The following is a 22,727-nucleotide window of genomic DNA, read 5'->3' on the forward strand; positions in this document are numbered from 1 at the left end:
TTGGATGAAGTTGCTTGTGTTTTTATATATAATTCTTACTTTTCTCTTTGTCATCTGTGGAATTCTCTGAATTTTTAAAGGCTTATGGTTTCAGAGGTTATTCAAAAAGAATGTGAAAGTTCAAAATATTTTCTAACCTTTTAGCTATTGAAGAAGGGTAAATGACTTTGAAACGCTTGATGTTTTCAACAATTGCCTCATTTTCCTTTTCGGTCATTATGATGAAGAATGGAACTAACCATTATTTACTAAAAATTGACACCATCACCCAATAATCATTTTTTCTTATTTATCACAGTCACATAATAACTATCACACTTACTTTTTTTTTTTTTTTTAAAGACAGGATCTCACACTGTCACCTAGGCTAGAGTATAGTGGTTCACTGTGACCTCGAACTCTTGTGCTCAAGCAATCCTCTGGCCTTAGCCTTCTAACTACCTAGGACTATAGGCTTGCACCACCATGCCTAGCTTTTTCTTTTCTTTTCTTATCTTTCCTTTCCTTTCCTTCCTTCTTTCTTTTCTCTCTTTTCTTTTCTTTTCCCTTAAAATGGGGATCTCACTATGTTGCCTAGGCTGGTTTAAAACTCCAGGCCTTAAGCCATGTTCCTGCCTTAGCTTCCCAAAGCACTGGGTTTGCAGGCATGAGCTACCACACTTGGCTACTATCACACTTATTGTTTTCAAAAATTGTGCAAGTTTTTCTTTTGGTGGAACATGTAAATGGGTATTCTATATTTTACTCCTAAAAATTGTCCTCCTATAATTGTACTCCTAAAAATTCCCTGTGAACCCTCAAGCCTTAGAAACTGAGTTTCTAACAGAAAGTTCAAAGTTCTTTCTTTCCTTCTTTCTTCCTTCCTTTCTTCCCTCCCTCCCCCTTCCTTCCTTCCTTCCTTCCTTCCTTCCTTCCTTCCTTCCTTCCTTCCTTCCTTCCTTTTTTCTTTTCTTTTCTTTTCTTTTCTTTTCCTTTCCTTTCCTTTCCTTTCCTTTCCTTTCCTTTCTTTCTTTCTTTCTTTCTTTCTTTCTTTCTTTCTTTCTTTCTTTCTTTCTTTCTTTCTTTCTTTCTTTCTTTCTTTCTCCCTCTCTCTCTCTCCCCTCCCTCCCTCCCTCCCTCCCTCCCTTCCTTCCTTCCTTCCCTTCTTTCTTTATTTCCTTCTTTCCCTTCTTCCTTTTGCCTGTTTCGTATGTCCCCTGTAATGATGCATTGCTATTGTTTTGAGAACAACTGCTAGATACGTTCTGGGACTCCCATTCCTGCTTCAAATTTGTTCAGTCGACATTAAGGGTCTATCATTTATTAGACATTTTACTAGGTAATAGGTATGTAGAAATGAAGTAGTTACAGTCTTCTCTAGTCTCTTACACATTTCACTAGATCGTCACTTGAATGGATTAGTTGGGTAGGCTATACCCACTGGATATTGCATACATATTTACTAGGTTAAGTATGTATTTGGTGTAGGAACCCTTTTTTAAAAAAATTATTTTAAGTTACAGACCTTAACAAGGTCTCATAAACTGGGACATTTCCTTTCCAGATGGTAAATGACTAGGGCTAGAAAGTTGTACATTTATCTTAGATTTCAAGAAGGATGTGTTTTTTGAATAAACAGACTTTGTTTTGGAAATGCCCTAAAATTGTTTCTCCCACGTTGGATTTATTATTTCAGTGTCCAGGAAGAGCTTGTGATTCTAAGTTGGTGTCTTCAGTCCACTAAGCTGGAGAAGCTGCAATGACATGTCTTCCATTTTCTTCTTTTTTACTTTATATCATCTTACTCTATTTCATTTTATTGTTCTTCACCGTGAAAGACAGAAATGATCTGTAGTCATTCGAGAAGTGAAAAGTTTAGTAGCTGTGGCCACACTTTAACAGTGTTGTGTAATCTTGACCGTGTTAATTTTCAGTAACACCCTATAGATTGGCTACTACAGCACCACATTATAATGAAATTTGCAAATGCATAGTTGACTCTCCCAAGCCAAGACTGTAACTACTTCATTTCTACACACCGATTACCTAGCAAAATGTCTAATAAACGATAGACCCTTAATGTCGACTGAAAAAATTTGAAGCAGGAATGGGAGTCCCAGAATGAACCTAGCAGTTGTTCTCAGAACAAGAACTTTTGCAAGGCAAGGCGATGGATGATGTGCTGTCCCTGTGTCAGCATGACGATGGCTCTAGAGACGTTGTCTGTTTCATTAATCATCCCCTCTGATGGGCACTGTGTTCACTCCAGCCTCAGAGAATCATAATAAAAGAAAACTGCTGAAAGGAATGTCTGGTCTCCTATACATTCCACTAGATCATTACTTGAATGGATTAGTTGGCTAAGCTGTATCCACTGGATATTGCATACATATTCAGTAGCTTAAATACGTTTGGTGTAGGAACCCTTTTATTTTTATGAGACGGAGTTTCACTCTTGTTACCCAGGCAGGAGTGTGGTGGCGCAATCTCTGCTCACTGCAACGTCTGCCTCCTGGGTTCTAAGTGATTCTTCTGCCTCAGCTTCCCCAGTAGCTGGGATTACAGGCCTGTGCCGCCATGCCCAGCTAATTTTGTATTTTTAGTAGAGATGAGGTTTCACCAGGTTGGTCAGGCTGGTCTCAAACTCCTGACCTCGGGTGATCCACCGGCCTCGGTCTCCCAAAGTGCTGGGATTACAGGCATGAGTCACTGTTTCCAGCCAGGAACCCTTTAAAACCTCCTTTTTTTCTTGCTTTCCACATGCAGTCTCTTACCAGGACTGCCTGTGAAAGTGAACTCTTGAGCCAGATACCTAGGTTCAAATCCTGGCCCTACCACTGACAAGCAGTGTGACCTCCAGTAAATGACCTAACTTCTTTCTGCTTTAGTTTCTTTATCTCTATAAAGAGAAAATTATAGTACTAGGCTTCTTGTAAGGATTAATTATGAGTTATTAAAAGAATATGTAAAGTACTTAAACCAGAACCATACAAGTATGATTTATTTGTTTATCTAATCTTCCTTTTTCAATTCAACCCCATAGCCGTTATTTTAGAACATTTCCTACATCATTTGCTGCCTGGACTGGTCTCTTTGCCTCTAAGATCCTTTGTTCTAAACTGTTATCCAAACAGCTACGAGGTTAATGCTGTTAACTCTGCACTTAGCAGTTACCTATCTAGAAATCATCGCTGATCATATCTCTCGCTTAAAAACCTCTTACTCACTTCTCATCCAAACTCCAAGAAGTCATCATGCTTTAGTAATGTTCTTTGTAATCATTTTAATCTTCTTTTACTCAGCCTCCCATGCATTGCCCCAACCCTGGGCTGCAGCCAACCAGATTCTTAATAATTTCCAATACTCAATGTACCTTTTCTCATCTCCATAACTTTGCACATGCCATGTTCATGAGACATATATCAGTGCTAACTTCAATTCACACTTTAAGACAATTCATAAACTCTCCTCTGTGAAACATTTTCTGGTCCTTTCTATCTCCACACCCTTTACCCATCCATAGCAGCCCTCATGAAACTATATTCGAATTATTAATTTATATGTATTCCTAAAGTGAAGCTCATGGGAGCAAGGTCAATATATATTGTCCATCATTGTATTTCAAGCCTCAAAATCCATGATTGGCAATTAAATGATTATTTAATGAATGAATTTGTGCTTATGTGCCTTTTCTAATGGTCAGCTTAATTGTAACCTACAATTTCTGCAAGTTGATCTATTATTTGCTTTGATCAAAGTGAACATTTGAACCATAGAGCAAAATTTTATAAAACCTAAAATTGTCTACAATCAGACTTGTCAAGTACAATTCCTAAGAAGCAGTATAATGTAATGCAGTAGCTCCCAAAGTGTGGTCCTTGGACCTGCAGCATCGGAATTACCTGGGGACTTCCCTAGAAATGGAAAATTTGGTCCTCTCCCCAGACATAATAATCAGAATTTCGGAAAGTGGGATCCAGAAATCTGTATTCTAATGAACCCTCCTAGGGATTCTGATACACTCTCAAGTTTAAGAACCAGAGAAGCAATTAAAGCAAACTCTGTAGCCAGACTGTCTGGGTTCAATTACCAGCTCTACCCATTGTCAGTGGTTAAACAGAACATTTCTTCCCCTCTCTGCATCTCAGCTTCTTCATCTATAAAATGAGAATGATAATAATTAGGATTGTTATGACAATTAAATGAGTTAATACACAGAAAATACTTACCACAGTGCTTAATCAGTTAATGATACTTAATGAGTATTAGCTCTTATTCTTACAAAATCACTATTCTCTTGAAATTTATTCCCTATGGGATGTTCTTCATATTTTCTCATTCTTTTGATTTCATATGCAGAATCTATTTTCATGCTGGTCAATACAACTACTAATAAGTTTGATGAGGAAATGGGACTTCCAGTTCACCAGGGACCATTTTACATCCTCACACAGGTCCACAAACACATATGAGATTCTGTGAATCAAAGGAAAGAAAATATGCGCTCTATTTTAATTAACTGGGTCATGGTCTAATAAATGCTGCTTTGTTTTTTTGTAACTTGCCTTCTTTCGTAAGGAATTCTTTCATAATCTCTCATTTTTCTTCAGTAATTTTTTCTTGATAGCTTATTAAAATGAATACCACTTAAAAATATAAGGCATTTCAAGAAAAAGAAAACCTCAGAAATGCAAAGTTGCCTTAAAATGTGTGAAAAAAAATGTAATGCAGGCAGACGATTTTGAAACATTCATTTCTTAAAAATAAAATGTTTCACTGTTCTGCCTGCTATCAGTCAGATTCTATACACCTTCTCAACATCTTCAAATATTTAGCAGCATTTCATTCTGAATTCTTAAAGAAATAGCTTTATAGTGGCAAAGTGAAAAAATGTACAGCTACAAACTTTTGTGGAGAGGTAAATAGAAGTATTTTTGCCTTCATCACTAGCCTAAAAACTACATTTATGCTTGTTCCTGTTTGTAATATTATTCAGAGTTAGGGCCACTACTTTTTCTTTTTATTATCTTGAAAGATAATTATGGACAAGATATAAACCCACATGTGTTCATATACACAAGACAAAGCTAAGTTTAAATTCTTTTAAAATATGTATGTGCATAAGTAATTACCCTAAGACAGTCTTCCTGGAAATATTTAAATAAGATATAACTTCTCTAGGATTAAAATAATTCATGCAATCTTGACATGCAATCTTCTCACCAGCAATTCATAAATTTTAGTTTCGCAAACTTCAGGTGAGGTATTTCTCAGCTTTTGTAGAAATCTTTATTATTCCTTGAATAGGCATTCACTTTGCTGACGTCTTAGCATGCTGTAAGATTTATCATTCAGAGAGTTAATATGGAATTGTAGGCTTGTATTTCAACTACAGAATTTAAATTATTTTGAATGCATCTTAACTAGGATATGATTGAAAATGAAAATTATAAAGAGGTAAATAATCTTCTGATTAATATTATAAAGAGAAGAAAAGGGCTACAGTGAAAATACTCTCTGAATAGCATGTTTAATTTTAGGTATCCCAATTTGAGAAGGCAAATTAAGGAAACTTTCAAAAATTCAAAACAATTAAGAGAAAAGGTGACAGTAATTAATGAAGAAAGCTTGCGGGATCTCACTTGATAGAACATGGCGAAGCCGTGCTTAGAGGTAGAGATGATAATTTCCTGATATTTAAGGAATGTGAACAATGAGAAAGAATATGATTTGCTAAAAATATTGGTACAGTGGGAATAATTAGATATATTAGGGAGAATTTTAAGGGAAAAAATGAAAAGAACCCAAGGAAAAATTCTGACTGTGATACAAATTTATAATTTAGGTCAATATCACTAAAAATGCCTGTTTCAGTAGTTGACTAATTCACATGTCAACTGATTTTATGCCTATAAATATAGTACAGGGATTATAATAGTGTTTAACAAATTTAATGGGGAAAATTAGGTCCAATTTCTGTCACTTTGAAATTCACATTCAGCGAACATCAAATAAAATTTAAATACATTATTTACAAACTCTATGCCACTGTTCCAAAATTCTTAATAATTAGTCTTACAATATTCCTGTATGTTAATATGTCAATGTTAAAATACTATGAAACAAAAAGTGTCCTATGCCAAGTTGACAATTCCTATTGCTAATAGAAGGAATCTTGTGAGTTATTTATTAAGAAAACATTTGGTGTATTTCCTGAGAGATGTATTAGACTTTATGCAAGGTGTTCGTATAGAAGTTTTATGTTCAGCTGTCCCATACCAGATCATGTAGATGATGTTAAAAAGATAATGTGAATTCTGAAAATTTGGATACTGGTATTTGTTTGCTTACTTTGTTGCCGAATTGCCTGAAGTGAGCCATTTCTCTCTAAATTGCAATTTTCCTATGTCTGTAGTGGGAATAATAATATCTGCCCTGTCTAACTCAGGGAGATATATGAATAAATTGGGTGTAATAATGTATACCAAAATACTTAATAAAATAAAGCTCTAAATAAATAAGATATATTCAACTTAATCTTTGGTAAAGATCTTCACTTTTAGTTAAAAAGATCATGTAAATAATGGCTATTTACCCAAGTTATCTGATTTTTTTAAAAGAGAGAAATGTGACTGTTTTGGATTAAGGGAAATCTATGTATTATATAAATTGCATGAGTGAAAGTCATTTCATAGCATTAAATCTTATTATTTCAGCAATTGAGTATTTAGGATGTTTAAATGCCTGTTTTATGTTATCTATCACTATGTTAGTCCAAAACACTATTTTTCATATCTCTTGATTTTTGTGGATCACAAATTTTGATAAGTGTCTACTGAACAATTCTTATGCCTCATTGACTTCAAGTGAGGTCACATGGTGGTATTTAGCTAGTGGCAAGCTAGTCTACACGGTTGACCACATGGCTTCATTTGCCTCCCTAGTGCCTTCACAAACATATCTGGAGGGTTGAGTTCAGTGGGACCACTCTCTACTTCCATGCAGTCAGGCTGCCTCTCCACATGGTCTCTGCGGCATGTATTTCTTACATGAAGTTGGTCTTCTGACAAGGTGATTTAGGCTCCAGAAAAACAAGATGGAACTGCCAGTCCTTTTAAAAAGTGAGTTCCAGAAATGGTGTGGCATCACTTCTTTCGTACTCTATTGATCAAATAAGTCCTAGACCAGCCCATAGAGAGAGAGAAAATAGATCCACTGAATTGATAGGAAGCATATCAAAGAATATGTAGCCATCTTTAACTGCCACAGTGCATTTTAAGGATAACTAAAGCATGTATGGAAATAAAGTTTTCATCATCGAATTTTTTTCAGCTAAACTAGGAGGATTGTAGCTTTAGTTTTAGTTACATATTTCCATCCAGTACAATCAGTACAATCATGAGTTATTTCAGTAGAAATAATTAAACCAGTTATATGTCTGCTATGTGCCTTGACTTAGACTAATGGTTATCAGTACAATATTAAAAGAAAAGTTAAATTTCTATATAGTCAGACATATGATCAAGCAAAGGGGTCAGTAATCATTTATCTTAAATTATTCAAGTCACCAGAAAGATTTAATTTGTTTGGGTTACATAGTTAAATCTGTAAGTCCTTGAAATTATTACTAACACAACAGATAATAATGTTTTAAGTAGACATATATTCATTACTAGTAAGAAATTACTTAAATTATTTGAAGTGGAATGTCAATTAACAACAGTATATTCTGTATCTTAATGAGAAATTTTGCATTTTATTCAAGAGTGAAGGAATTTTCTGACAATAATTTAGCAAATATTATTTAATGAAGGCTCCATTTCATAACTCTTAATCACTAAATTATTGGCCAACATCTAGAATTGTATGCAAAGGAAGCACTATTCCTGTTTTTAATTAAGAACATTATATGTATATTATATAACACATTTGTATAAAATATTTATTTGGAAGACTAGAAGAGATATCCCAACTTATAGCTTAACAGACTGCAAGATGACTCTCTTGCTCTCTTTTCCTCAAGTTTTTTTTTTTTCTATTCTTGTAATATTTGCACATAAATGTAATACTAAATAACAAGTGTAGAGCATTCCACATTAACGGGGAAAAAACATCTCTATTTCTGTTTTAGTGGAGTGATTATTGTCCAAACCTGTGTGAAATATGTGGTAGGTTTGTTTCTGGTTTTTTTTTTTTTTTTTTTTTTTTTTTTTGAGATAAGGTCTCCCTCTGTTGCCCAGGCTGGAGTGCAGTGGTGCGATCTCAGCTCACTGTAATCTCCGCTTCCTGGGTTCGAGTGATTCTCCTGCATCAGCCTCCCAAGTATCTGGGATTACAGGCGTGTACCGTCACACCCAACTAATTTTTGTTGTTGTTTGTTTGTTTTGGTAGAGACAGGGTTTAGAGCTTGGCCATGATGTCCAGGTTAGTCTCAAACTTCTAGGCTCAATTTATCTGATCCACCCACCTTGGTCTCCCAAGGGGCTGGGATTACAGGTGTGCACAAACCTGGTGAAATGTGTTCTTGAGTACATAATTGAGAGGGGAATCTTTATTAGAATGGCTGAAATAAAAATAGTTCTTAAAAATCCATATACTTTGTGATATCATATGTATGTGTTTATTCAGTCAAGTAGTCATTCAACAGACTATTTGTAAGCGTTGAACCAGACCCTGAAAATACAAAGATGAATGAAACATGGTCCTTGTCCTCATGAGTAGAAAATCATCAGCAATGGAATAAAGGGCACTTTTTTACACTATGTGATAATGAGCACAGTTACTGCAAAGACACAAAAATAATAGAGTGATGATGATTCGGGCAACTACAGATTGACGGGAATGGACAAATACAGAGTGTGTGGGTGTGAGGTGGGAAGTGGCAGTGAAAAGCAGAAATAATGAAAAGATTCTTTTACATCATGCTAAAGATGTAGGTTTTAATTTTTGCTGTAGACAATGAAAAAGCCGTAAAAGAATAAATAAGCTAGCAATAGGATCTAATTTGTCATTTAGAAATTTTACTCTGGGAACATTTTAGAGCAGGAGTCAGGAAATTACATCCCGTACCTGTGAAATCCATCTGCTGCCTTTTTTTAAATAAATAAACTTTGACTGGAACATCACTCCACCCAATCCTTTCACATAGTGTCTATGGCTGCTGCCCTGCTACAACAGAGTTGAGGAGTTGTGACGAAGACTACAAGGATGTACAGCCTAAAATATTTACCATTTGACGTTTTACAGAAAGTTTGCTGACACCTCATTTAGATAATTGATTGGAAAGGTTTGAAATTGGAGATGGAAAGAACAATTAGGAGGTGAGCAATGGTGATGGCCTCTATTAAATTAGTGGCAGTGGAAACGCAGACAAGACATCCCAAGGATGTTAGTAATATAGAATAGCAGGACTTTGCAATTGATTAAATGAAAAATAAAATTTATGATGATCCTCAGGTTTTTGGCTTATGTCATTTTTTAGACTAATAATAGTGGAGGGACATAATGTTCTACACATGTTCATTTGGGTGCATGTTTAGATGAAAATATCTATTAGCACCCAGATTTTAGAAAAGAGGTCCAGGATGTCAGACGGGTAACTGAAGATAGTCTTTGTTATGGTCACTGAATGGGAAGCCTAAGAAGACTATTGTATCAGCAGAAGACCAAAGATAGAGCCTTGGGACATAGCAACAGGAAAAAAATGTATGCAGAAGAGAGAAGCTGGCGGACGGAAGTTTGAGATATGACTAAAATGATTCTCTTAACCATCATGCTGCATAAAAATAATTTATTTTTAATTGTGTATCCTTTTATTGACAATGACTTGATATTTTAAAATGTAAGCATACAGTACATTTAGCCCAGGTTATTCACAGAATTGAATTAAACGAAGTCTGACATAAAATCTTTTTTGGCCCCTTTTCAAAGTTGAGCATGTAGTTGGTATTAATATAAAACAAGAAAAAAGCCTTAACTCGAAATGAAATAAAGTATTCTCAATCATGTTGCTGATGGAGAGGTTTTATGGAATACCCATTTAATGGTGATATTTGGGAAATGAACTAGCAACTGTATTACGTCAGACATCTACAATACATAATTATTTCCAGAAGACTGAAACTGTGATTATATCCATGTTACACAGAAATCCATGTGATAAAAGACCATGTTCAAATATGATTCTTTTATGAGTCTAAACTCCAAAATTTGTCACTAACCCATCTACTTCAGTTAAAACTAACTGTTAATAACATGATGCTTTATCAGAGAAGTCTAACATTTAGAAGATGTATTTTTCATATATGAACTTGTTATGAAATACATCATTTTATTTATTTTGAACCTAGTTTCATAATTATTATTTCAGAACTTCAGAAGTTCAACTTTTAAAACATTTAATAATTGCTCTGTGTTGTATTAGAAAGCAAAAATTCCCACGTATGTGAATCACACTAATAGTGATGATTTATGGAAAGTTAAAGGGCACTTAGTTGGGAAGATATAAATAATTCTACTTAACCAGTAAGACAGTGATATAATCAAGGTTAACATAGCATATTCCTCTGCCACTAATAAAATTTGATATGAATAAATGTAAGATTGTGATAAATCGTAACCACCATTTAAGCACAATATAATATCTGCATATAGTGTTACATAAACTGCAACTAAGATTTAAATAGTTTAATAGTGTAAAATCCTTTTTTATTGTACTATACCTTGCAAACATGAAAACATGACAAAAGTTATAGCAGTTTATAGTTTTTCTATGTCTTATACAGTATAAATAAATACATTCATTATTAAAACAGGTATTAAAGAATCTATAATTATAAAGCATGTAATTAGAAATTCACTCTTAAAAAACTACTTTTTCTAACTGTTATAGATGATGACGACACCACTCTCAGACTATGTTGTCAGATATGTTACCTTCACAAACTGGGGTAAAAAGGTTCATATAAAGAATAGAATATTGAATTATTTTTCCTCAGAGATAAGCTTTTCTACAGTTATTTCATTTTCTGGTTTTCAGAAGTCTTGCATTAAGTGAGAACCCTCAGTCGGTAGCTCCTGCATTTGCCGGTTTCTGGTGTTAATTATCTTTTGTTTGCCCTTGATAATCCTGAGGTTGGTATGCAGATGATATGAAGGCTGCGGAATCATCTCAAAGTGTAAAAAACAATGGCATTGTCAATTCTGCATCACAACACTTTATAAATTATGAATGTTATCCACATTAAGGAGAGTGGTAGACTTTTAAAATTATTTCCATGAATAGATTAAATTACAAGTATTATTACATTTCATTTTATTAAGTGCATCTTAGTAGTTATTAGAGCAAATGAACATGTTCTCTCAATTACATAATAACATTAGAACTAAAAATTATGCATCAACACTCCCAGATGCATAATGGAGCATTGTATATTAATCACTCTAAACAATATTTTTGAGTTTATATAAAGGCAATTATTACCTATTGAGCAATAACATTATTTTATTGGTTTATTAAAATTCAGTTTAAGAACTACTTCTTTTACTAAAAGCTCTAGGTATTTTCAATTTTTATTCATAGAAACATAATGTATACGAGTAGATCAATTTACTTGTGTTTGATGATGTTTACCTTTCTATAAAATAAGATTAAATGCATATAACAGGAAGTGCCTAAAATGTAATGTCCATGATTAGCTCTTCAAATTAAGTGAAAACCATTCAAAATTATATTGCTAAAAGTTTTACTTATGCAATGTGGCAGTTATAGTTTAGTATTATAATAATAACTACTAACATATATTTATGTTAGTGTTAATAGATTGAGAACAAACAGTTATAAATAAATATGATTACAATCCGCATATAATTATAGAATTGATTTTGAAGTATTTTTCCAAGTTTAGATGACTTTTAAATATCAATTTTCAATGGAAGTATTTCTGTATTTCATATTTAATGTTCTAAACTCATATTGTTTATTTTTCTTTAATGGTTTGATGGTTTTAAAAGAATGATTAATTCATATTAGAATGTTATTTGAATGCTAGGAATTAGTTTTCTTTCTTATATCTCAAACTGTTTAGCTTTAATGTTAGAATCATGTTTATGTAACTAAAGTTTTAGTAAATATAGTTAGAATTGAATATAACAGTTTCCTATATCAATACTACTTAGCATGATTGCACAAACACCATTGATGTCTTTAAGTCCGGTGGAATATAGCAATTGATTTATAATTAATTTAACAACATAAGTAAAAGTCATTTTACACTTTTTGAACATCTATTCAGCTTGAACTTTGTCAAAAATACATGGTAACAGTAACTCAGTTGACAAATTTGAGAATCTAAATTTTAAAAACAGTAAAACACCTGGTGTTTTACATTGGTAACTTAACCGTGTATTATCATCTATTTGAGGAGCAAGCATATTATCATAAAAGTAAAAATCATGATTTTAAAACTAAGAAAAGATAATCATCTAGAGAATAATAACACTATTTTATAGGTTGATTAAAATTTAATTTGAGATTTTCAATGAAAAATCTTTCAGCTATATGTTTAGGTATATTCCTTGTTTAACTTTTTTATATGAAAATGCATCTATTAATCATTCTTTTTCTAAATAAGAACTGTTTTATTTATAAAAACGTCTAGTCCTTCCAGCAGAAGGAAGGAATATGCAATAATTCAGATCAAGAAATATTCTGAGGTTACATGGACAAAATACAGAGCATTTTTTATTACTGTTGAAAGGAATGTAAGTCAATATGACTCATTTATCTATGTATTTAAGTGAACAACAAATACTATCTCTGAGATATTTTTAGAACATTCATTTTTAATATTTCTCTCAAAATGAGATATACAGTTTATATAACATACGGCACAGAATAACTAAATTTTTAAAAATCTTCCTCTAATTCTTTTTTGTTTCCTTCCTGTTTTCAAAGAAGTTTCAGATATGAAAGTGTTAATAGTGTCTTTAAAAATTATTCTTATTTAAGAAGAAAAAATCATATTACTTCTTAATCTTTCTAATTCTGTTCTCATAAGATGAACTTGGATTTGTTTCTTTAACACTGAATCCTTTTATGGAGACCTGATTTCTTTACTAATGAATTGAAAAAAAAAAAAAAATGAGATCAGGTTCCTAGGTAAGTACTATTACCTAAGTCACATGCAATAGTAATGCTGCTTCACATAATAGAAAATAAATATTTGGTTCAACCTCCCATATATTTTATAAGAGTAGTGATTAAGATAGCAGGTAAATAGCATGCAAAAGATTATGCAGTAGTTTGCAATCTGCCTTTAAAGCATCACTGAAAAATTTCTGTGAGGAAATGAGAGCCAGGCATAATTCACTAAAATTACATTGAACACCTCTTGATCAATAGTGATAAATCTAGTTTTGTTGTTAAATCGATTTTCTCCTTTATAGAGATATATTGTCGTGATTGTTTTAAGAATAATTGTTTCACTGAGGATTTTTATGGTGATTAGGAAAAAGTAAACAAGAGAAAACTTAATGTCGCTCCTTGGCATTGCCAGCATTTCAAGTTAATTTGTTAGAGATAGCAATAGTGATTTATATCATTTTGGGCAATTATGTTTTCTTGAAAGAAATTCAGTGAGACTGATTTCCTTTCAGAAATAAGCAACCTCTGTGTTTGTTTTACTTTTATAAAAATCTCAGTTCTTGCCAATATAAATATTCACTAATGCACACTCTCTCTTCCAGCTTTTATCACTTTCCTTGATTTCTTGGCATAGATCACGTTGAAAAAGTCCAGATAATATTTTTGTATTACAAAAATGTTTAGACTAGACTCAGTGACAAAAGCAGACTCCAAAGATTGCTAAAGTGGTTTTTCTGAATTATTTCTCAATCTAAATATAAGGGACATGTGTGTGGTTGTGTGTGTGTTCTCTCCGATTTCCAATTTTTACTAAAACAATGGATGCTTTAAAATATTTTATAAATAATTATTTAAACACCTCAGTGTTTAAGTATACTGTAAAGGAAAAAAAAAGCAGATACAAGTTTAAGTAACAAATCATTAATTTTTAAAAAATAATTGAAACAAAACATATTAAATATACTTGACTGGTTTTGGTAGGAAAAATAGTACAATGCTAGATATCTATATATTTATGTCTATACATAAATTGATAATGAATACGAGCATAATTTTGCTTATTTCAATAATTTTATATAACTCTTCATTTATAAAATCTTGTTTAGAGAGTGAAATATTTATTTTGATGAGCAATTATAAATTATAATTCTTATGGGATCTTAAATTGGCAAGTTAGGTGCTTTTGTGAAAGAATAGAATTGTCTAAATAATAACATCACAGGATGACATAGTTTTAAAATGTTTACAAAGTCTAAAACGTAATACAAGATATTTCTTTGGGTAAATAACAATCTTTTTGCATATAGCTAAGATAATTATATTTCAGATAAACCATTGTTATTTACCCATGACAAACTACACAATGAGATAAAGTATTTTAATTAGAAAGCATATTCTATATTTTCTTCCACTTGTATGGATATATTGCAAAATAGAAGCAAAGCATTAATGAACTAGTACATGGATATAACTGTGAATTTATCAGTGTTTTGCTTTTATTAAAAAATAAAAATCCTCACATATATTGCAGCACATCTTCCTTTGAAAATGCAAGACATAATATATTTAGTATGCAAATTTTTGTTACAAAATTATATTTTTTAAAATGCCAAGTAAATTTTAACCCATAAAGTCAATCTTGTGTGTGTGTGTGTGTAAAGTTGTTTTACCAGTAAATTTTTGGCTTTTAAATAATTGTTTAGGTTAAGCTACCAATTATTCCCAGATTTCATCATGTATCCACAAATTATCTTTACAATTCTCTAATATTGAAAGATGTTGTTATGTTTAAGTATGTCTTAAAACTTCAGTTTTCCCATCAGTGAGGGAATATGATAAATAAAATCCAAGGAAGAAAGCTAAGTATGATAAATAAAATCCAGGGAAGCTAAGTAAAATCAAAATAATTGTGACTTCCAAACAGAAAATATGTTGCAAGTTAAAGGCAGAAAAAGGTGGTAACTTCTTAGGCAGGGTGTTGTTATAGAATCTGTGTTTGACATTGTCATAACATTGAAATTTATGAAGTGTATTTCTCTGCTGTATTTGATGTACTTCCTTTGGCCGGACCCCTGCACTGTGTGTAGAAGGCAGCTACAGGTAATCTTTTTTGATTTCTTTGTAACAGATATTAATGAAATAAAAATTATCCAGTTTTATTTAGAAATGAAACGTTTAATGAGGTATAAAAGGCATACCTGTAGGAAACTGATGCATTTATTTAAAATGGAGTTTGCTCAGTTGTTAAGATACTTGGATGATACAAATTATCACCTCTCATATGTTTATAAACACCTCAGGCTTTCACAGTTAAACATAAAATTAACTGTTTAAAAAACCTCCAAATTATTTGTGGAAAATGTACATGCCAGTGGTTACTTTTTCTCATGGAAATTCGATAAGGCCAGAAGATATGCTTTGAGGTCACAGGTCACAAGTAACCTTATACATATTAACCATTCTGCTATATATCAATGCACCAAGATTTCAGCAGTCTCTGGAACATTAAACCTTCTGTCATTCTTGTCCCCACTGAGTTTGATTCTGCTGAGGTTTAGTGGAATTATAAACACATATGAAAATATGCAGAATATATTTCTTTTTTGAAGTGATTATAATGTGATGTTGCTGCACTGCCAGCATTCATAATAAAGCAAATGTGATGTTTCGGTGCAATATGACATCCACCATAATCTTATTAACATGTAAGCAGCTAAGACAAAACATGCACTGTATTACCTGCTTTATTTAAAGGCATAGAACAAATAGATTTCTTAATGTAAACTTTTACAATCTTTGGCAAGAGACGCATGCCATCAACTTTGGAATTCCTTGCAGTTTGCAGACACAGGTTTGTCAAATGAAGGGTTTTAACAGTTGTTAAGTTCTCCCTTACAAATAAAACAATAATATCCAAAGTAACTAAGTGTAGTTTTAAATCGATTGATCATTTTGAACACCCAAAGAAGATGAATGACAGTGAGCAACATTTACCTGACACCCCTGAATATTTCACAGAGACAAGTTGATATGAGTTTGTATAAATACTAATATTAAGCAGAATTAGCTTTGGAAAAAATAAAGAAATTGTACTGAGGTGAAAATTGTCACTGTCAGGAGAAATGAAGTTATATCAGAGAACAAGTGACATACAATTTTCTCTAGAGTGTTTTTAATAAAAATAGCTTTTCTTTGAATATTTTGAAGTCAGACATGAGAGGCAATCTGGGCGTTTGTCAGAGTTTGAGAGTGTGAAAAATTGCTGCCTTAAATCATTTAAGCTGAAAAGCAACTTCTTCCTGCTGAGATAATTTCACATTGACTTACCGTGCAAGCCCTTCAGGCATTCCCAGCTCAGAGCAGAAGTTTTCAAGGTAAAAACATAGAGCGAGAACATGGGAGAAGCTGGGACAAGGATCAGCAGCAACTCCAGGCATTCAGGCACATCTGACTTTGATTAATTAGAGAGCTGCTTTTCTATTTCCACATGTACTGCCTGATGGAAAGGTAGAATAGACTGGGATACACAAACTTGGAGTTGACTCTGTTAGATATCAGCAGGTTTTGACATCTTCTACCGAGCTTGCAGAATATCTGCTAAGAGGACTAAATTGCTGAAGCACACTTTTAATTTATTCATTTTCCTAATGCAGAGAAATTGTCTGAATTGCAATAGATTTGATTTTCAATGGTGAATAAATCAGTTACTGTAAATGTTTAGGTTAGATGAATAGGAAACTATCTTGCTGCATAATGAAAAAGGAGTTATTTCCCCCTTTTTTGGAAAGATTTTTGATAGAACTATTCGATTTTAAATTTAAGTACCACTCAACATGATTTTTCCTCTTATTTTAATGAAAAATACTTTAATGTGTTGAAAATCTTTTTATGTTCTGCAATCATTTTATATTCAATAAATTGTTTTCTTAAATTCTCTTTATAAAATGTTAACATTTAAAAGATATTCCACCTTTTAACATTTTATTAAAAATTAATACACAAGATAAAATTACTTTAGGAATATTGCTTTTAAAGTTGCCAAGCATTTAAATAATAAATGTAAGTTAAAAATTTTTTTTAAAAGTGTGTATTAAAGTCTAAATTATTTTAACTCATTATCTGACATTTAAATATATAAATGAATTCTTTTGAAAAAAATTGTGTTTATCAGATACAACATGTTTTGAAATATATAAATGCATTCATAATGCATAGCTTTATTTTAATTTCTTATTTCAGAGATAAAATACTTAAAAATTAAGCCCTTTGGTTTCCAGAAAGATAATTCTTTTGAAAAACAGTATTTATGCATTTGCTTAAACTTTCATTATTCTGAGTTCATTTTAATTACATAATGAAGATTCTCCTCCACCCCTTTTCTGTTTTTTGTATATTTGTTATGGAAAATGCTTTCTTATATTTTTAACATCTAGTGAATCTCGTAATTGCTTTCTTCTTATGCTTTAGCTCCTAAATAACTCTGGCAGGATAAGCGACAGCTTCAAGCAGATTTCCAGTGATACTGTCTCTGTCTTAAACTGTTAGACTCTTAAGAGTTCAAACTGATCCTGATCGACATTCTCCCCATTCCTGGTTTGGTGACATAAGGGATGAACACAGCCTTGATATCAATCACTTCTAAGGTAGATTCTGAAAAGTCTTGCTGTGCATCAGCCAAGACGTAGAGTCCTTAATGAAATAATAGGATCCTTAGTTATTATCATAATTTTTTATAGAGAAGTCCTCACATCAGACATTGTCCCTTGCCTCTGTCAATCACACATTGCAATTAACTTATTAAATTGCACTTGAATTGGATTGACTACTAGAGAGAGGAAACGAAAGTTCTTGAAAACAGATTCTTCTTTTACATCCTTCAAACACTTCTGAATCAGGGAATATGTGATCTGGGTTTTTCTTTTACAGCGAATTAATTTTTCGGTTTTGACTTAAATAGGAAAGATTTTTAGAAACTCCTTCAGTGAACTGGCTAGTTACAGTTCACCTCCTATACACCCTTCCTCCCCACCGCCGCACCCACCATAGGGGAAGTAGCAACCTAACATGACTGAGATATGCTTAATATATTAACTATGAACTGTCCAGTTCAATTCATGAAATATAAATTTAGGTTAAAAAATATGTATAGGACACAAAAATGAGTGAGATATAATTCTTGTCTCCAAGTAGCCCATTATTTAGTTTTGCCATAAGAAAAGTAAATGATATGTGCCAATGAGAGGTAAAAATAAAGTTTCAAGGGAGTTCAAATTGAGGAAGAAATTAATCAATTTAGAAATTGAACACAATATTTATTATCTTTTGTGTGCCTGACACATATGACATAATTCCTGACCTCTAATAGCTCACAGTATAGTGGTAGAAACACTTGTGTAAATTGCATGATTACAATACAAAGAGTCAGAGGTATAACACAAGAATAAAGAATGTTGGGGAGAGATGTGAACCCATTCAGAGTCCTGAGAGAACCGGAGAAAAATTTCACACAGTAGGGGTGACAATTCAGAAGGACCTTGAAAGTTTCCATCAGAAACAATGGCATTAAGGAAAGGCACAGAAAAGTAGGTGGCCCATCTGTCTAGGGTAAGATGAACTGCTTATTGTTTCTGAAACAGAACTGCACACAGTTCGTGGGGAACCGGGAATTGCCAATGTGAAATCATATCACCTTTAATGTCACATACTTCTGGAACTACACTCGAGACATAGAGTATAATTGGTGGAAATGAAGAAAGATAAAATAACACATGTATTAATTAAGAATGGCTGGGACTGCAAGAAACCAAATAACTGACCAAAGTGTCAACACAGAAGAGGCTGTGGAAGAAGGTGGCAGCTGGCCAGCCTTTCTGTGATACTTTTCGTCACAGCATGCTTACTACACATTTAGGCAAGTAAGAAAGAAGTTGAGAAAGTGAATGGCTTTCTCCTTAGGAAGTTTGTGTTTTTAGCTACAAAGAGAAGATTTCCTCAGTAGGCTTCCACTTAACCTCACACTAGCCAAAACTGGGTCAAATGTGTACCTTTAATTACAAGGGAGACAAGTAAACCAAGTACTTCGCTTTCCAGCCTCTACAGTAAAGGAGGTTGTGGGAGTAGGAATTTGAGAGTGAAAGCTAAGTGAGCCAACCAGCAGCATCAGCAACAGTGTACTGTCCCTGCTCTGTAGCCTGTGATACATAAGTAAAATCCCATTTCCTGTACTTTTCCTTAATGCACTCTGAACTCCACTTGCTGTCTACCAGATCCAACTTCTGGAAGTACCAGATACCTATTTGTTACCCTTTTATCAGTAAATATTTTTCTACCCTCCATACCATATTACATGCTCCTCTTAGATACACAAGAAAAAAGCAAAATATGTTATTCAGCAAGATAGAACAATAGCCAGCTGTGTGAACACAATTCTACCACCATTTTCCCTCTGTCTACTGCTTTTCATTTCTTTATTGAGAGATGCCAAGGCAAAGGTAAACAAATCCAGCATAACGCAATGACTGTGGGGAGCACACAATGACTTGAACCTAAAAGTAACCTCTTACTTATTAGCTGGATGACTTTTCTGAGCCTGTTTCTTTACTAGTGGAATGCAAACAATAATGATATCTATCTCAGGCATGATAAAAGGATTAAATGAGACAATAATTGTAAAGTGCTATGTACAGACTTGGCATACAGAAGTAATTGAAACGTTTTAAGTCTTTTTAAAAATATATATGTTATATCTCCATTATGAAGATACCACTCCAACCATAAGCTAGAAGTAAAGAATTGGCACTTCTTAATGCCAGTCAGAACTTCTTATAAGCTGTCTATACCTAATATCATGACTTTTATTATGTGCTGTTATGTTTTCTTATAGATTGCTGTAATTTCTCAGAAAACTAATTGTTGATAGCATTAGTTGAATGTTTCTAATTCATCACAAAAGGACCTTTGTTTGATGGCTTGTGATGGAATTTCTCTTTCTCTATGGTCTATATTTGACTGGACTGATTGGGCTACACTGGGCCACATATCTCATGACCAGAATAGAAGCAATGGGGTATACCTTCTCATAGTAAGAAGTTAAGTACAATATGTTTATAGGTACTGAAAGTTATGTGGTCTTTAAATCTATAAAACTAGAGAAGAATAAATTACCCTGAAAGCTGAAAGAGGTTGACATTCTTTCTTTTGCTTATCAAGAAATTATAATGACTAAAAAACAAAACAAACCAACAAACAAAAAACAAAAAACGAAATGGAGTGGTGGGTGAGGGTAACAGCAGCAGCTTTGCACATATGACAAGAGTGGACTTCAGAAACTTTACAGATAATATTCCACGTGTTTCTACAAGTCCACAATCTCTTACCTAAAATCAGATGTGTATTAAAGTCATAATTTTTCTAATTATACGAAGTGAATAGTGTGAATCTACCATATATGACATAGTACAGGACCTGGGACAGTATGCTATAATCAAACACATTCTATTGCTTAGAGAAAGTTAAGAATGTTCCTACTGCTTGGGATAAATTAAGTATTTTAGTCTTATGTCAAATCAGGTCATATTTTGTGCTAAACTAGTTGTAAACAGAAAAAAAATGTTTTTAGACTATTTTGCATTTTTGAATTGTGATAAGAGGCTGTGGACCTGTACATATATAGTTTATTATTATATCTTTTTTTTTCTTTTTTTTTTTTTTTTTTGAGAAGGAGTCTTGCTCCATTGCCTAGGCTGGAGTGCAGTGGCACGACCTCAGCTCACTGCAACCTCTGCCTCCGAGGTTCAAGCGCTTCTCCTGCCTCAGCCTCCTGAGTAGCTGGGATTACAGGCGTTTGCCACCACTCCGGCTATTGTATTTTCAGTAGAGACAAGATTTCATCATATTGGCCAGGAGGGTCTTGAACTCCTGACCTCCTGATCCGCCCACCTTGGCATCCCAAAGTGCTGGGATTACATGCATGAGTCACCACACCTGGCCCTTATTATTGTCACTTTTAAATGGAAGAAAAAAATTAACATATTAAATAAAATAAATAATAATATCTTCCTTTCTATGGACATTGAGATATAAACTGATAATTTAATTGAGCTTTATTGTAGTTAGGTCATTTATGGAGAAGCCCTACATCTCTTTAATCATGGATTTATTTATATTTCACCCTAATTAATGAATAATTTGGAATAGTTTACAATAATACAACACTAAATGGTAAAGAACTGGTTGAAGCAATTGGAGCAAAAAAAAAAAAAAAAAAAAAGGCAAGATATCAGTAAAGCTATAGGCTAGGAAAGTATGTAGAAATGGATTTTCTCTAACCTCTACATTTGCTAGAGGTGAAGACAAATGTAGCTTTGACCTTCCCAGAAGTCAATGCAAAGAAAGGAATGTGATTAGTTTTACATTTCTCAGGGTCCATAAAATAAATGCACTGTGATCTTTTGTGAGAAGCAGAGCATTTTGTAAATCCAAACCTGAAAGTTTTCTTCTCATACAGTTCCAAAAATTTCTCTACCAGAAGGAACAACAAATTCCTCTTGGCTGTTTGTAATGTCTGTAAATGTTGACTTATGGTTTGATAAAAACCATATTCATCCAAGAGCCAAACAATGAAGTTCTAGTGCACAGACTTCTGCCTAGAAAAATGTAGATGGGATTGAGTCATTCAATTTTTTCAACTATGCTTCTAACAAATGGGCTTTTGATCAAGATTCTAACTTAGATTTTCTACTGCTCTCCAGTCAGAGCCATTACCTCTCCTGGAGAGTTTCACTGATAAAGGAAAGATTATATCCCAAATATAAGGCTGAGGTGGATATCCTAATGTCTCTCTCTAGTTTATCACTAGAACCTATGTTGGGGAAAAAAAACCCAAACAAACAGTTTTTACTGCTTCTCAAACTCTTACTACCTGCTTTACTTGTTATATTACACATCCTTCTTGCCTCTCTGTTACTCTCAAAGCAGGAAGATTCCTCCAACTTTAATAATTGACAAGCTTGACAATCTACAGAATCAATGCAATTCCTATCAAAATGCCAACATCATTTTTCACAGAGTGAGAAAAAATGATATTAAAATTCATATGGAACCAAAAAGGATCCCAAATACCAAAACAATCCTAAGTAAAAAGATCAAAGCTGGAGGCATCACATTACCTGTCTTCAAATTATACTATAAGGCTATGGTAATCAAAAGAGCATAGCACTCCTTTTGAAACATGTATAAAAATACACATATAGATCAATAGAAACAGAATAGAGAACCCAGAAATGAAGCTGTATATCTACAGCCAACTGATATTCAAAAAAGTTGGCAAATAGACACTGAGGTAAGAACCCACTCAATACATGGTGCTTAGAAAATTGAATAGCCACATGCAGAAGAATGAAATTGGACGCCTATCTTTCACCATATATAAAAATCAATGTAAGATGAAGTAAAGACTTACATAAGACTTGAAACTATAATAATTCTAGAAGAAAACCTAGGAAAAACTCCTCTAGACATTGACTTAGGCAAAGAATTCATGACAAGGTCTCAGAAGCAAATGCCACAAAGACAAAAATAGATTAATAGGACACAATTAAACTAA

Source organism: Chlorocebus sabaeus, chromosome 21, assembly GCF_047675955.1.
Source record: "Chlorocebus sabaeus isolate Y175 chromosome 21, mChlSab1.0.hap1, whole genome shotgun sequence".
Classification (NCBI taxonomy): Eukaryota; Metazoa; Chordata; class Mammalia; order Primates; family Cercopithecidae; genus Chlorocebus; species Chlorocebus sabaeus.